Below are 16072 nucleotides of genomic sequence, written 5' to 3' on the forward strand. Positions count from 1 at the left end.
CAAACTCTTTAATAAATTAACCCATAAGTCCCGTATGGCAGTCTGAAATAGAGAAATATGGTATTCTTCCAACGAACCTGTAGCCTTGGATACTTTTGTCATGTAGTGAAGCCTGAAGGACAAAAATAACCCTTGGAACGAATATGAAAGATCGTTCCGCTTTTGCGTCTTCTTAGAATGGTTCATTTTTATTTGAATTTCAGTCTTCAACTATCATATATACCTGCATCTCTATATGTAATTATGGATACACTTCTTATCCTAATAAATATTTGAGTAATTACCCAAATCAGTCCTTGAAAATTTTAAAAGCAGACATTTTAGTCTCTAAAAAAAATTAATATACAAATTAATTCCTAAAGTTTTACTCCGGTAGATAAATCTGTTCTTAGTCTTTTTTTGACAGAATCATTACCCTGATCAGTCCCTAAAGATTTTAAAAACAAACATTTTAGTCCCCAAAAAAATTAATATACAAATAAATCTCCAATATTTTTCTCCTTAGACATAATAGTCCTCTGTCCAAAAAAATTAAAATAAAATTATTATTATTATTATTATTATTATTATTATTATTATTATTATTAATTGCATAATAATATTGTACCATAATTTTTTGTATTTTTTGAACAAAAGTAATAATAAATTTATTCATTAGATATATATATATATATATATATATATATATAGTCACTAAATAATAATAATAATAATAATAATAATTAATAAAATTATTAGAGATTATTCTACAAAAAATCTAAAATTAAAATTATTTGATATTTTAGTATTTAATATAATAAAAAAGCCTTATTTTAAAAATTATGTTTGTATTAAAAGAAAATGTTTTAATTATGTTTTTTTTTTACTAAAAATAAAGAGATTCGAACCCGCAACTTCTTAAGTGAGTATATAAAGACTACCATTTAAATTATTACTCATTGGCTTATTCACTTTACTTATTTCTAACGAAAAAGAGTATATTATTATTATTATTATTATTATTATTATTATTATTATTATTATTATTATTATTATTATTATTATTATTATTATTATTATTATACCGCATGTATATTAGGTTATTTTGTGACTAACATGGTAACCTAATAACATTTATGATTCACCTATTTAATCTACTTTTTAAATAAGTTGTAAGCTAATTACATACATATTTATAAGGTCAAAAATATCATGTGGACATAAATATTATTCATGTTATTTTGTTTTTTTAGTTAAATATTCACTTATCAGAATAATTAAATTTATTATAATAAAATAATTTAATATATAATAAACAAATAATCTAATTTTTTATATTAGTGAAATAAATTTTTTTATAACATATCAAATAGTATTTTTATACATAATAACAAATTGGTTGTATATACGTTACATGATGGGTGTGAAACTCGTTAAAAGAAAAAGAAATAAAAAAATGCCACGTGGTTCAATGCAACTCGGCCAAAATAGACATGGCTGGGGAAAATAGCTTTTTAAACTTCAATCTAATAAAACTTGTTGAAGAAATAAACCGTTGCATATTTACATGCATAGTCCAAACTTTATGTTCAATTGTTCATATATATTTCATCCGCAAAATTTAGGGCGTGTGTAATTTTTTTTATTATATCTGAATGGTTGAAAATATTGAATATTATATTCCAAAAAGAACACCGGCATATGTGGAACATCTTCCTAACCCACATCCAATTTTGTTTCTTTTTGGTTGTGTTGCAGCAGTGCACAGATATATTTATCAACCTTTATTTATTGGTGGGTTCTCTGGTGACATGGATTTAGGTAGTTAAGTGTGGTTGATATTTAACTGATCAATGACATATTGACATGTAGCAAGTGGTGAGTCTTATGAGTGTATCAACTATGCGTCAAACTTCGCCTATATTACACTTGCGGTACATAGTCGGTCCCAAGGCCGGATAAAGGAGGAGGGTTGTGTTAGGTCTTCGGCAACTAACATAAAAATATCGCCGAACCTCCATGACATGAATCAAAGACATTATTGCGCTAAAGCTAGGTCGTTGTCCGGAAGCAACACGCCGTATGGCTCGAGTACGGTGTCAAAGCAAGAGCCGCTGCATCGGTGCCCGGATGTAGTGTTAAATGAGCAAAGGTTCTCGCGTTTTCGTGAACGGACGAGGGTAAATAAGCTAGTTCACAAAGTAAAAGGTAAAGGTCAAAGCGACAGAAAGTTGAGATTTGGGACATGGAACATAGGCACTTTAACAGGAAAGTCCATGGAGGTGGTGGACACCATGACAAGGAGGAAGATTAACATTATGTGCCTACAAGAAACGAAATGGGTTGGTGCAAAGGCTAGGGAGTTGGATACTTCTGATTTCAAACTTTGGTATACAGGAAAGGTGAAGAATAGGAATGGGGTTGGAATAATTGTGGATAAGCAGTGGAAGAAGGACGTAGTAGATGTCAAGAGGGTGGGAGATCGGATCATCTCTATCAAACTTGTGGTGGAGGGAGGTGCTTTCCATGTGATTAGCGCCTATGCACCGCAAGTGAGTTCGGACGAACAATACAAGATAAGGTTTTGGGAGGATCTAGAGAGTTTGGTTCAAGGCATACCTTTGGGAGATAAGATTTTCTTAGGATGAGATTTAAATGGCCATGTTGGGAGAGAAGTGACTGGATATGGGAGTATTCATGGAGGCCATGGTTTCGGGGTGATCAATGCCGAAGGTAAAACTATTTTGGACTTTTCCTCAACCTTTGATCTTCTCATCGCAAATACATGTTTTAAAAAGAGAGACGAACATCTTATAACCTATAAGAGTGGCATGACAAGCTCTCAAATCGACTTCTTCTTGTTGAGGAGAGTCGACCGGAAATTTTGCATTAACTGTAAAATTATTCCGGGAGAGAGTTTGACAACACAACATAGGGTGCTCGTCATGGATTTTTGCGTTGAGCAAAAGTTGAGAAAAAGACATCATACGAAGAACCCAAGGGCGAGGTGGTGGCGGATGAAAGGTGAGGAACAAAGAAGCTTCCTAAGATAGGTAGGAGAAGAGGCAAAGTGGGATGGGAATGGAAGCGCGGAAGAGATGTGGAGGAAGATGGCAGAAGTTATTAGAAGAACAACAAAAGAAAGTTTTGGTGAATCTAAAGGAATAGGACCAAGAGACAAGGAGTCCTGGTGGTGGAATGCGAGTATACAAGAAAAGATAAAGATAAAAAGGGAATGCTTTAAAGAGTGGTCTTTATGCCGCAATGCAGATAACTGGGAAAAATATAAGGCGGCTAAGAAAGAGACAAAAGTGGCTGTAAGTGAAGCAAGAACAATAGCATATGAGGGTCTCTACCAGTCTTTGGGCACGAAAGAAGGAGAAAAAGGTATATATAGAATCGCAAAGAGCCGGGAAAGAAGAACAAGAGATTTGGATCAGGTTAAGTGCATAAAGGATAAGGATGGAGAGATGTTGGCTCAAGAGGAGAAGATTAATGAAAGGTGGAAGAGCTACTTCTACGAGTTATTTAATGAGGGACAGAAGACTCTTCCGAGCCTTGGTCGATTATGCACAAGGGAAGAAGATCAAAACTTTGACTACTATCGAAGGATTCGAGACTTCGAGGTAAAAGAGGCTCTAAAGCAGATGAAAAATAGTAAGGCAGTAGGACCGGATAATATCCCGATTGAGGTTTGGAAGGGTCTTGGAGAAAAAGGCATCAACTAGTTAACCAAGCTTTTTAATGAGATTTTAAGGTCAAAGAAGATGCCTGATGAGTGGAGAAAGAGCACCTTGGTACCTGTTCATACCCTGGGTCGAGCTCTCCGACCCGGGATGTTCTACAGACAAAGCGACCGACCTCTTTAAGGTCAGGAGGACCCGACCTCTTCTCAAAGAGGTCGGCCAAATCACAGGAAGGCTCAATAAAGGGCCCAAATAGAGGAACACGCCACGAATCCTAAGGCAGCCCAAAGCCTACAGAGAGAAAGGTGGTTCCCTTGAAGATAAGATGACCTCACTTGAAGATAAGATAAAGATAAGATAAGATAACTAACTTATCTTATCTAAGAAGGTCATTCTACGCCATTATAAATACACTGGATCACCCATGTATAACTCATACTCTGATTCTACTCAATACCTGCTTAATACCCTTGCTAACTTAAGCATCGGAGTCCCTTGCAGGTACCCCCTACCCTCCGGGGACGAAGGATCAACATCATCACTAAGTCCAACGATTCGGACACAGCGACTCCGATCACCATCATCAAGATCGGACTCCGCAGCTCCGACCAGCATAGAAGATCTCGTCTGAGATCGACCTCTAGTTTCAGGTAACCCTTGGAACATTGGCGCCATTGCCGGGGAACCTGGAAGTCATCCCAGCACCATGGCGGACGACCATGACAACAACAACGGCTCAGATCTAGAAGAAAGAACGCCGCATAAAAACGCGGACACAACACCAAAAGATACTCCCCAAATCAACAATAAGGACTCCCCAAACGAGGGAACCCTGGGGGCATTTCAGGATCAGTTAAAACAACTTGAGGAAGACGCTCTACGTCAACGAGAGGCCGAAAAGGATCTACAAAGAGAAATAAGGTGACACCGGGAATTGGAGAACAAACTCCTAAAACTCGAAGCCGATGTCAAGACTAAAGCCAGCCGATCCACTCCCGAAGATAGCACCCGCAAGGACCAAGATCCATTCACCAAGGAGATCATGAAGACAAGAATCCCAAAAGACTTTAAACTCCCAGACATGACCTTGTACGACGGCACTACGGATCCCAGCCATCATCTCAACAACTTCAAAAGCAGAATGTACCTCACCGATGCCTCAGATGCAGTTCGTTGCAAAGCCTTTCCAACTACTTTAACAAAAACGGCAATTAAATGGTTCGATAACCTCCCTCCAAGATCCATCTCGATTTTCGACGACATGGCCAAAAAATTCCTGGCCAGATTCTCCATCCAAAAGGACAAAGCAAAACATGCGCCGAGCTTACTGGGAATCAGACAAGGAGAGCGGGAAACCCTGCGTAACTACATGGAGAGATTTAACAAAACATGCATGGATATACAAAACCTTCCAACAGAAGCTGCCATCATGGGTCTCATTAATGGCCTGCGAGAAGGGCCTTTTAGTCAATCCATATCAAAGAAGTACCCCACATCTCTGAACGAGGTACAGGAGCGAGCGGAAAAGTACATCAACATGGAGGAAAACTCCCAATTAGGAGAGACCTCAAAAGCAGGGTTCACCCCTCGAGATAAAGACAAAGATCCCAGAAAAAAGGAAGATCGACATGGAGAGAAAATCAAAAAATACCATAATTACACCCCTCTTCGGGTGTCTCTCGTGGACGTCTACAGAGAGGCTTGCAGCACAGAAAAAATACCACCAGCTCGACCACTCAAAGGCAAAAAAGGAGGAGGAAACCGGGCTGAATATTGTGAATACCATCGGATCCGCGGGCACTCCACCAATGAGTGTTTTGACTTAAAAAACGTCATAGAAAAGCTCGTATGAGAAGGAAAGCTAGATCGATACCTGGCCACCCATGAGGATGAACAAAGGAAAAGAAGAAGAGCAGAAGATGTCGAACCAACTACACAATCATCCCGGATGCCAGAAATACACGTCCACATGATACACAGCGGATTCGCCGGGGGAGGAATCTCCAAATCATCTCGCAAAAGACATCTCAAAGACGTATATCACGTCGCAGAAAGGAAGGAAGCACCCAACATCCCGGCAATCACTTTTACCAAGGAAGACGCATCCGGCATCGCGACAGGGTATGACGACCCCATGGTCATCACTATTATATTGGCAAATGCAAATCTTCATCGCACACTATTTTGAGGGTTACCTGAAACTAGAGGTCGATCTTGGACGAGATCTTCTATGCTGGTCGGAGCTACGGAGTCCAATCTTGATGATGGTGATTGGAGTCGCTATGTCCGACTCGTTGGACTTGGTGATGATGCTGATCCTTCGTCCCCGGAGGGTGGGGTACCTGCAAGGGACTCCGATGCTTAAGTTAGCAAGGGTATTAAGCAGGTTTTGAGTAGAATCAGAGTATGAGTTATACCTGGGTGCTCCATTGTATTTATAATGGCGTAGAATGACCTTCTTAGATAAGATAAGTTAGTTATTTTATCTTATCTTTATCTTATCTTCAAGTGAGGTCATCTTATCTTCAAGGGAACCGCCTTTCTCTCTGTAGGCTTTGGGCTGCCTTAGGATTTGTGGCGTGTTCCTCTATTCGGGCCCTTTATTGAGCCTTCCTGTGATTTGGCCGACCTCTTTGAGAAGAGGTCGGGTCCTCCTGACCTTAAAAAGGTCGATCGCTTTGTCTGTAGAACATCTCGAGTCGGAGAGCTCGACCCAGGGTATGAACAGTGCCCCTGCTCGAGCTCGATCTTTATTTGGAGGTAGAGTCTTAGTTTTAGGACTTCGAACCTTCAGGTGAAGCCGAACTCGAGCATTTTGTCGATTTTGCCCTTGTAGTTTCTGTTCCGAGGGTTACCTGAAACTGTAGGTCGATCTCGGTTGAGATCTTCTGTGTTGGTCGGAGCCGACGTGTCCGGCAGGTGTATAACTGCCGGAGCTGGTGTGTCCGACTTGTGGGACTGAAAGTGCTGCTGATCCTTCGTCCTTGGAGGGTGGGGGGTACCTGCAAGGGACTCCGATGCTTAAGTTAGCAAGGGTATTAAGCAGGTATTGATTAGAATCAGAGTATGAGTTATACCTGGATGCTCCAGTGTATTTATAATGGTGAGATGTGGCCTTCTGTGGATAAGATAAGTTAGTTATCTTATCTTATCTTATCTTTAAGTGATGTCATCTTATCTTCAAGGGAACCGCCTTTCTCTCTGTAGGCTTGGGCCGCCTTAGGATTTGGGGGTGTTCCTCTATTTGGGCCCTTCTTTGGGCTTTTCTGGGGACTTGACCGAGCTCTTTGGAAAGAGGTCGGGTTATCCTGACCTGAAGAGATTGGTCGCTTTGTCCGTCGAACATCCCGGGTCGGACACCTCGACCCAGGGTATGAACAGTGCCCCTGCTTGAGCTCAGTCTTCTTTTTGAGGTCGAGTCCTTGACTTCGGTCCTTTTTTTGGTGAAGCCGAACTCAAGCATTTTGTAGATTCCTTCGTAGCAGCTTTTAAATGTAGAACGTTTCCTCTAAAGGCGCGCGCTTTTATATCGGTGTTTTGGGAACGTGCGAGGGTTTAATGCTTTCCTTAATTTTAGCAATTGCCTCGTTTCCCTTTGGCTCTTTATTTCGATTTTTGAAAGCCCAGAAACGGTTTCTCTCCTTTCGCCCTTTTCATAACTTCTTTTCTCTGTTCTCTCCGCTCTTTTGTTTCGCGCTTCTCCTTTTTCTGTGTTTGCAGCGTCGTTTGGTGTTTCTGGAGCTTCTGTTTTCGTCTGGAGTTTTGCGTTTCTCCCTGCGACATTGCTCTTTATTCGCGTTCTTTGTGAGAAGGCATTCCCAGATTTCGTCTTCCATCTTCAGTTTCTTTGAAGCTCGCTGCTCTTTCCAGGTTGGCACTAGCTTTCTTGCTTCTTTCGTAGCTTCGTCTTTAGTTTCTTGGTGAAGTTCTGATTTTGCATGTTTGAAAGTTTGAATCTTTTCGTGGTCTTGTATTTGCTTGTCGCTGTAACATGCTTTTCCTATCTTTCTCTTATGGATTTTCTTAGCATTTCTATCGAGGTCTTCTAGGGTTTTACTGTTGCTTCTGGCTGTTTTCTGTCTGATACTTAATAGAAAATCTGCATATGTTCCTCACTTTTGGAGATTGCTTTTTGTCTGATCTTGAAAAAGGTTGCATCTTTAATGATCTCTGCTTGGCGTGCTTTGATGTTTGGGAATGCTTTTTGCTTGGTAGACTGTAATGACTTTTTGTGGTTTTCTTTGATGAAAAATATTTGCTGTTTTGAATTCTTTCTGAGAAATGCTGGGGTGCACGCTGTAGGTCTTGCCTGGGAACCTTGCTTTGTTACTGCCTCCAAAGGGTGCCCCAAGACTTTGGTTTGAGTCTTGGGGTTTTCCTTTTCTTGTTTCTTCGCCTGTATAGTGTTGACCGAGTTGTTTTCTCCCTTAATCCGAGATGTTTTTAGTAACCCCATCTTCTTTCTTACTTGTAAGATTAGTTGGCCTCATATCTTCTCGAAATAACATTGTAGAGACGTCTTCCCGAGTTCCCGAGGGGATGTCCGATTGGCTGGACTCCCTTATTTTGTTGTGTGTTTCTGTTGTGGATGCTGAATTCTGCACAGAGCTGAGGAAGCGCCATAGGATTTGTGGTATCAATGCCCGTGAAGAGGATTACGAGCTTATTGCTCCTGGTTCTAATGAGAGAGTTTATTTTCCGACTTCCATTGAGAGGGAGCGACCCTTCTTCTATGCTTATGAATACTTCTTCAGCCAATTGAATGTTACCTTTCCTTTTACTGCTTTTGAAACCGACCTGTTGTGGTCGTGTAATATTGCTCCATCCCAGCTTCACCCCAATTCCTGGGGTTTTATTAAAAATACTTCTCTGCCGTGAATTAAATGTAACATCTTCCCAGACTCTTTTCCTTTATTTGTTTGTTTCCGCCAAGCCTGGCGGTTCTTCAAAAAAGAAAACTTCTTGGGTTTCTTTCAGGTCCGCCCAGGGCCACAAAGTTTTTGCTATGTATGATGAGTCCTTCAAGGACTTCAAGAATTACTTCTTTAAAGTTCGTGTTGTCGAGGGGGCCCGCCCCTTTTTTTTGATGAAAATGATGAGCCTTCTTTCCCTCTAGAGTGGCAGAGGGATGTGAGAGTGTCTCGCTATACCTGGGAGATGCTTGATGATGTTGAGCGTGCTTTTGTTGTTGTTCTTGAGGATCTATGGGGGAAACCACCCCATCTTGATACAAAAAGGTTTTTGAACGACCCGTCCTTGGTTCGGACTGTTTTGGGTACTTGTCTGACTTGTCTCTTATACTTGTTTCTTAATTTTTCTTCCCTTTGTTGTGACCATAGATTTATCTTGTGCTCAATTGAGTGATTTTATCAATTCTTCACCCACTTATTCATATGAATTTGCATGGTTTTACAATTCCTTCCTTGTGACATGACATAAGTGAAAACATGTTTCCTATGCTTTAGAGATATTAAATTTAATTATCCTTTATTGCCATTCGATGCCGTGATCTGTGTGTTGAGTACTTTCAGGCTTTATAGGGCAGGAATGACTTAAAAGATGGAAAGGAAACATACAAAAATGGAAGGAAAGTACAAAATAGAGTTGTTGAAGAAACTGGCAGCGACGCGAACGCGTGCCTTGCGCAAACTAGCATCTGCGCGAACGCGTGCATGACGCAAACGCGTGCTACGCGAAACACAACTGACGCGAGCACATGACTGACGCGGCTGCATGAAAGAGCAAAACTCCAAATGACGCGACCGCGTGACCCAAGCAGACGTATGATGTGCGCGATCTGCATAATTTACAAAAGTCGCCCCCAGCGATTTCTGGTCCCTTTTTTGGTCCAGATCCAAGCCCAAAAAACACAGATTTGGAGACTATTAAGTGGCAGGATCCATTCATTCATAGAGAGCGAACAATTAAGGAATTAATTCACAATTTTAGGATTAGATGTAGTTTTAAGAGAGGGAGGTTCTCTCCTCTCTCTTAGGTCTTAGAATTAAGATTCCTCTTAAAGGATTTAGGATTTATTTGTTCTTCATATCAGATTCAATATTTCTTTACTTTGATTCCTTTTATGCTTTTATTTATCTCAATGCTTTTATTCGTGTTTGACTTATGTTGCCAGATTGGCTTATGAACTTTTCATGTTAGGATTTTCTTAATTAATATAATTTGAGGTATTTCAGACTTATTACTTTTTTTATTAATTATTCTCAATTGATGTTTTAATATATATTTTCTCTTCTTGACTTTGGTTGAGTAATTGGTAACGCTTGAGTTGTCGAAATAAAGCAGTGGTTGAAATTGGCAATTGCTAATTGAATTGGATCGCTCTGAAAGTTAACTAGGACTTAAGGATCAATTTAATTAGTCCACTTGACTTTCTTTTATTTAATAAGGGATAACTAAGTGGGATTAAAACCCGATTTCAACACACCTGATAAGGATAATTAGGATAGGAATTCCAGTCTCATACCTTGCCAAGAGTTCTTCCTTAATTATTAATTAATTTTTCTTGTCAATTAAATTACTTGTTCAACCCTTTTGAAAACCCCAAAATATACCTTTGCATAACCAATAATAAGAACACCTCCCTGCAATTCCTTGAGAAGACGACCCGAGGTTTCAATATTTCGGTTATCAATTTTATCAGGGGTTTGTTACTTGTGACAACCAAAACTTTTGTACGAAAGAATTTTCTATTGGTTTAGAAACTATACTTACAACGCGATTATATATTTTTGTGAATTTCTTTACCGATAGAAAATCCGTTCGTCAATGGTTATAGTTGTGCCTTACTTATTGATAAAGGAAAAGAACTTTTAAGATTTTCAATCAAAAGATAAAAGAACTTCTCAATTTATGAAAAAAAGATGCTCTTTTTATTCTATGTTCTGCATTTTCTGTCTGCGTGATCGTTTCTTGTACGAGGAAGAGATTCTTTTAGGATTTATGAGTGAATTTTGCAAATGAGTGAATTTATAAGGAAGAGATATTTTTAATGATCCTCCTTTTCATTGTGTTTAACCCACTTTTTTTTATCACATAAACTTTGCAGATAATTTCTGTTGATCATGGGTTCAATTTAGTGTATAGGAGCTTGCAAGATATATTCTCCCAAGTATTGCTCTTTACCTTTAAAATTGAAAATGTAATTGAATTGTGGTAATTTATTGTTTAATTTTAAGTATAATAATCGCTACCCTGTGATATGGTGTTATTTATATTGTATTCTACCTGCGAATTTTGAATTGTGGATTGAATCAATATTCAAATAATTAACTAATTAAAAAGAAGAAATATTATTAAGTGATGGAGATTTGAGCTGCATATTAAACATACAGTGGCTGCATGTAGTAGCTTTATATGTTGAGATTTCACGTGAAAATCCTTATAGAACACTATTAATTTCACCTGAATAATTTCTAATATTAGTTATTTAACACTGAGTGGTTAAAAAGTATTTTTCCTTCTAAATTTTCAAAAATTAACATTAGTAGTTTCCATTTACACGAGAACAAGCTTGAAAGAGTTCTTTTAACCTATGATTGCCGAATTCCTGAGTATTTTCATGTGCATTAATCTGTGCATGTAACCAGCATATAAGCATTTTTCTTTTAGAATTCTAAAATGAACATTCTGTCTCATCATTTTAAAGAATTTTTGTTCATACCAAAATACTAAAAACTGTGGCTATTAGAAATCCAAATAATGCTGATCAAGTGAAATTATTCTAGCATCAAAGGTTTTATAATATTCACTGAATAAATTGCACAGACTTAATATTGTTACTATCATAAAAGAAGTACTTCTGATAACTTTTCCTTAATATGCATGTATAATGAAATTAGAATGACTTTATTTTTCATGGGATATTGATTTTTTTTTCTATGTATGTGTTTTGTCTACAAATTAATAGTCTTTCCTTCATTCTATCCAAAGTCATTTGCAGGTAAAAGAAGAAAAACTAAATAAGAAATGTTTGCATAAATCATTTCTTATGTATTTACTTACAAATAATCACTATAGAATGAAGTGTGGGTAACAAGATAATGAGATGATAAATATCAAATACTAAATGAGTAACAAAAATGAATCATTTAATCATCCTATCATTGTTAAAAGAAACATAGAAGTCAAAGAAATTGATAGATTTCTATTACGCAACAAAATAACGTTTTTGCGGCAAGTTTTTAGAATGTCAATAGTTTCTATCTCTTGGGTTTGTGTGGCTCTATATTATTCCCTTAGTTCCTTATTATTTGTAACTCATTTTTCTTTTCATAATTTATTGTTGAAGTATCATTATGCTTTTAGTTTATAAAAGTATTAAAAAATATACTAATTATATCTTTTTATTAGTGATTCTAATTAAGATTCTTAATGCAAAGTGATAAAAAAATGAATGAATGAAGTATTAATTAATGTCCAAACTCCAAATGATCAAATTTGTTAAATGAAAATTAACTTATAATTTGGTCACGTTCGTATCTTGTTTTTTTTTTTAAATTTTAAATCAATTAATAAACAATAATTGCTTCCAGTGCATGTTTGCATGATCAACAATGCTAGGAAACCAACTCTATATAAGTCAAGAATCAGCCAACTGGTAACCGGATGTTGCTACTAATAGGCACACAGATGTTTCTTTTTCTTGTAAATTAGATGGTTTTGGATATGATTTCTATGTTTCATGTGTTACGCATTAATAAAATATAATTAATTATATGGAATCAACTAATGAATGATCAAAGCATCTGTGATTCTCTCCTAACACTGACGTGGTCAACAATAATTTAACAAACAAATTAAATTATAAATTAATAAAACTAATTATAATTAATTATGTTGTTCCATTCTTAACTGATTATTAGTTGGTTCCATATACTTTTCCTTGCATCATATATTAGTTGATTGTGTAGTAACACGCTAATTCACATTACATTGTATCATTATTAATAATTATCTTGCCATGGTTGCATGTAGAAGGGGTGATATCACATCTGAATTAATATGAAACTTAAGAATATTAGTATGGTGCTAAAAATTTATTGATATTTTTTAAATTTATTTTCTGAATAAATATTGATATTTTTTAAACTTTTCAGAAAAGGATTATGAGAGGCATATGAAAGAGACGTGCCATTTGCTACTGCCTTTGAAGATTTTGGGAGTGACTAATGATTTTCATTTTGCTGCTTCTTTTTTTCTCAACTGAACTAAATATCTTTCTTTCAATACTAAATTAAATTGTGAACCTTTAATATAATAAGTACAAGAGAAATTCACTTGAAAATATGTTGTTTTTTTCCGTCTCTAAATAGATATGATTCAATTATCACAGTTTCAATTTTAAATCATTCCTTATTGTGGATGTGTGGAGTTTATATACAAATTGTTTTTATCCTAAAAAAATGCTGCTATAGTTACATTATTTTGTTTAGAATACCATCTAATTAACAATGTTTCCTTTCTTTTGGTGTTCATTATTTTTGTTTTTTTATTTGTTTGTTTTAAAAATATAGTTGATGCTTAAAATCTACATAATTATATTAGTCCTATTTATTGATCTTTGTGGTTGTGGTGATTGGTGAGAGTTATGATAAAGGCTCTACCCTTTTGTGAGAATGAATTTTTAACTATAATGAGATCATGGTTACATTGGAGAATGGTGGTTAGTGAGAATGGTCAATGTGTTAATTTTGTTGTTAACTGTGTTTGCTTGGGACAGATATAATTGGGATTCTCACAAAGGCCTTGGTGAATAAGATATTAAAAAAATTCAACAAAATCAATATATTCTTCGAGAATCACTCACCATTCTACATATGTTAATTGATATTTGGACATGTTTAATTACAGAATATATTCTTTAGAATTATGCTGTTAGCAGAGATATGAAAAGTATTATGATATTCATTTATTGTTATGATCTATGGATAAACGAAGGAAAAATTGATAGAAAGCTAGAATTGAATTTTATTAATGGTGAGATTTAGATTTACATTAGAGATACACACTATATATAGGATAATGTGTATCAAGAAACTAACACATTGTGGTAACTAACAATAGAAATTATTCACATCTATCTCTAATTAAGTTACTAATATCTCTAAAATTTACTCTGTTTGGTTGGTAGTTAAATGATGATGCTCACAACACTGGGACTCATTGGGACCTTAAAATGAGAGAAGAGAGTGGATGAAGAAAACTATCTCAACATCAGTGGTAATGGAACTATGTCTGAGGCAACATTGTAGATAATCACCATATCAGTGGTGAAGTTCAATTAGCAGTGATTAAAATGTAATTTTGTTGCCACTTATTTCTTTAGCAGGGATAAAAATGCTTATTTTGTTGGCAATTATGTCATTGAGGAGAATAAATATAAAGATATGTAAAGATACCATATTTTTATTTCCTTATGATAGTTTGCCAATTAACTTTGGACGTTGGAAATAAATAATATTCTCATGTAATTTAAAAATAGAATCATTCATTTGTTAGCCAATCTTAAATTTGAATCATACAAATGAATTTTTTAAAGAAAAGTCAATTAGACGTTTGATTACTTAATAGTCCACTCATCATAAACCAAATTACAAAATATTTGCATCTAGAATGAAATTGAAATTAATTCAGCCCTTTGATGCAAATACTGCACCCTGTACAAGCACGGCAATTAACACAAAAACAAAAACAGCAATACGAGACATAAGTGGTGATTGACGCACCATTCTATGAAATTAGCAACAACAACTAAAAAAAATATGAAGGAGCATCCGCATCACGTTCTTATAAGCACCAGCAAAAATAGGCCCGAAAATGAAACCGGCAATAATCCCATTTTGATTGAAGAAGTTGAAGATGTCCACCACATCCTGCCAGCCGGGTAGACGACGGGGTCCATAAGCTGACCACATCCAAGAAATTACAGCTGGACAAATGCCAAACACAAACACCCCCTCCCAAAGAGTGGGAGGAGTGGCATTAATTGCAGACCCAAGGGCAATCTGACACGGTTTGTATAGCATTACTACAAAGGAGGAATGCAGACCCAGATTTGCAATGAACTCAAAGGGTCCATAATCTGCTTCTTTCCTGTACACGATATGAAGAATTAAAAGTGCAACAGGCCATTGGTATAGAAAAAACAAATAAACTATTTCACAGTTAGAAGATTCTTCCGCAAACAGATAGTAATTAATGAACATTTCAACCGGTCTGTAACCAAAAGCAGCAATCGCCGCCATGATCTTGCAGAATAATGTAATTTTGCTGCAAACAAAAATAAATTATGTAAAAAGGAGAAAATGTGACTATGTGAAAAAATGTAAAAACACAATATGATAGAAAAGGAAGAAGAAGAATACTAACCCCAACCACGCCATTTTAAAATTTGCCTCTTTTTGAAAGAAAAGGAGAAAATGTGACTATGTGAGAGAGAGAATGATAGAGGAAGACGAAACCTTCAAATATATACACGCAGTCACGCACTGCACACTGCCAATTAGGGATGGAAAAAGGCCTGGCAGGCAAGGCCTGCAGCCTGACCTGTGTTTGGCCTGATCTGGTTTGACCTGTTATAAAATAGGTACAGGTCTAGACTTTTTTAAAAGTCTTAATATATTAATAGGTCAGGCCCAAACTTACTAATTAGTTTTATAGGCCTGGCAGACTTGTCTGGACTTGTTAAAATATAATTAAATATATAAATAATTATTTATTATTAATAAAATTATGAGATATTTTAAATTAATTATATTTTATTATAAATATTTTTGTATATTTTAAATATGTTAGAAGTTTAAAATTTTTTATAAATATTAAATATATAACATATTATATATAACAATTTTTATTAAAAAATATTTTTTTTTAAATAATATTTTTATTTTTATAAAAAAATTTATCAAGTCTTTTAACAGGCTTCAGGCCAGGCCAGGCTGAATAACAGGTCAGGTCTAATACTTTATAAAGAGCCTATACCAGACTGCAGGTCAGACTCAGACTAATCAACTGTATCAGGCCTGTTAAGAATAAAGCCTGGCCTAGCCTAACTTGTTTTCACCCCTACTGCCAATGAGTCTTCGATGCACAACCTTCAGCTTAACCGACTAACGAAATTGTAATAAGCATAGCCTCTCAAATTTTTCATAAAAAATTTAGTATTGTTGTATTCATAAAAAAAATAGATAGTTCAATTGATTTAATTATTTTATATTTTATTTAAAGTATCTAAGTTCAATTTTTATCAATTGCATTTTTATTATACAAGGTATTTTTTTATTTATTTAATTTAATATTATTCTATATTCCATTGTTTATTTAATTAAATTTTTTATATTGTACAAAAAAATAGAATATTCGATAAGTATTATATCATTGTATTTTTA

The sequence above is a fragment of the Arachis hypogaea genome, chromosome 18 (assembly GCF_003086295.3).
Source record: "Arachis hypogaea cultivar Tifrunner chromosome 18, arahy.Tifrunner.gnm2.J5K5, whole genome shotgun sequence".
NCBI classification, from domain to species: Eukaryota; Viridiplantae; Streptophyta; class Magnoliopsida; order Fabales; family Fabaceae; genus Arachis; species Arachis hypogaea.